The sequence below is a fragment of the Cyanistes caeruleus genome, chromosome 5 (assembly GCF_971803275.1).
Source record: "Cyanistes caeruleus chromosome 5, bCyaCae1.hap1.1, whole genome shotgun sequence".
In the NCBI taxonomy this organism is placed as follows: Eukaryota; Metazoa; Chordata; class Aves; order Passeriformes; family Paridae; genus Cyanistes; species Cyanistes caeruleus.
Window position 1 is genome coordinate 34,617,857 of NC_141705.1, and position 1,563 is coordinate 34,619,419.

The window sequence follows — 1,563 nt, forward strand, 5'->3', positions numbered from 1 at the left end:
AGCTTCTCTCCTGGAATAACTCCAGCTACATTGATTTGCAAGGATCTGATCCAGCACTCAGAAGAAGAATCAGTATAAGGCAGAAGGAAGAAAAACAGAATTAGGGAGTTGCACAGAAAAAAGGAGCTCAAACAGCAGAAGAAATAATCAAAAATCAAAATTACAAAGTAACTATCTTGTGTCAAAGGAAACCTACTTTGTTCCTACGCTATGTTCCTAAGACAATGGTAAATCTCTCTTTGGCACCAGGTTTCTGATTTGGGGATGAAATGTTCGTCCCAGTGATTTTAAATTATCTTTTATCTATTTTTTTTTTCCAGTACATGAAATCTAAAGTATCAGTTCTTACTTTTGTAAAGTAGCAAAGATCTCAGATCTTCTCTAGATATTGTCCAAATTGCTATTGTCTCCCATCATACCTCTACAATGCCTCTTATTTGATTAGCAAATAAAAGAACTTGAGTCTTGCCAGCAGTTGAAATAAATTATGATTTTTAATTGCTTTTTACCCCAGCATGATTTCTATTTGGGTTTCAGCTGGATGGAATTTACTTAAGAACCAAAGTCTTATTGCAGAAACTCAGCTTGTTTTGATTTAAGCATCTCCCAGAGGCTTTCTGCTGTGAAAATGAAGCCTGATAACAGCGAAAATCTTGGCTCATGCCAGAAGTCTCCAGCTAGATCTTTGCCATGAATATGATATCCTGGAACTCATGATGTTAGATGTAAAGCTCATTTTATTAAATTATTCTGCTTTCAGCAAAGGCAAAACACTTCAGCTGAATTTATATTTTCCAGCTAAATCTATGGGTCATTTGGAAAAAAATATTTTTCCTTTCTGGGAATATTTCTCTTCCGAAAATTTAACAAAAGGACGTTTTGTTTTTTTAATTATTATTAATTTCAGACAAGAGTCCTGAACTTGAATGTTCCTGAATGAGGGACACCTTTTGAATGTGCCAGGAAAAAGGCAGCTGCCTGTGGTATGACTGGACAGGTTAGTATGGGAAAAAAGAAGAAATTCATACATATAAGATGAAAATCATAAGGTGAAAAGAAACATTTCTTCTTTTTTTCTCTAGGAGAGATTTCTAATCTTAATACAATTTGTGAATCATGGTCAATGCTACTCTGAGTCAAAAGACTTTACACGAGAGTTTGTGCTATGTACAGCCTGCATATTCTTTACTTGAAAAATCACTGTGTGGCAAAAACCTGACATACTTTCTAGATCAAATACAGGATTCATAAAAGCTGGTATTCTCTATCAGCTTTAGAAGACACCTTCAAAAGTCAAGGATGTGATCTTTTACCAGTCTCTTCCTGAAGAATGTTTCAACTATAAATTGTGTAAGCCTTTTAACTCTACTTGTAATTCTGATGGAAATGGAAATAAGTAGTTTTATTAGCTTGAGTTTAAAAACAACTTAACTGCAAGAAAAGGGTTATTTATTCACACACATGACACAGAAAATGCTTTGGATTAAAGTACTTTCATTACAAAAGAGTTGGAAAGGTAAAATAAAATTAGGTTCAGCTAGATCATTTTAATGTTTGATTATC

At 33.8% G+C, this 1,563-nt stretch overlaps 1 long non-coding RNA gene across 1 annotated transcript; it reads left to right on the plus strand.

The window, feature by feature from the left end:
* The first annotated feature begins 622 nt into the window (after positions 1-622).
* LOC111928517 (uncharacterized) lies at positions 623-1,350 on the plus strand. The gene is made up of 3 exons (XR_002864145.2): positions 623-725; positions 908-997; positions 1,083-1,350. It is a non-coding gene; the product is annotated as an uncharacterized LOC111928517 (long non-coding RNA).
* The last annotated feature ends 213 nt before the right edge of the window (positions 1,351-1,563 follow it).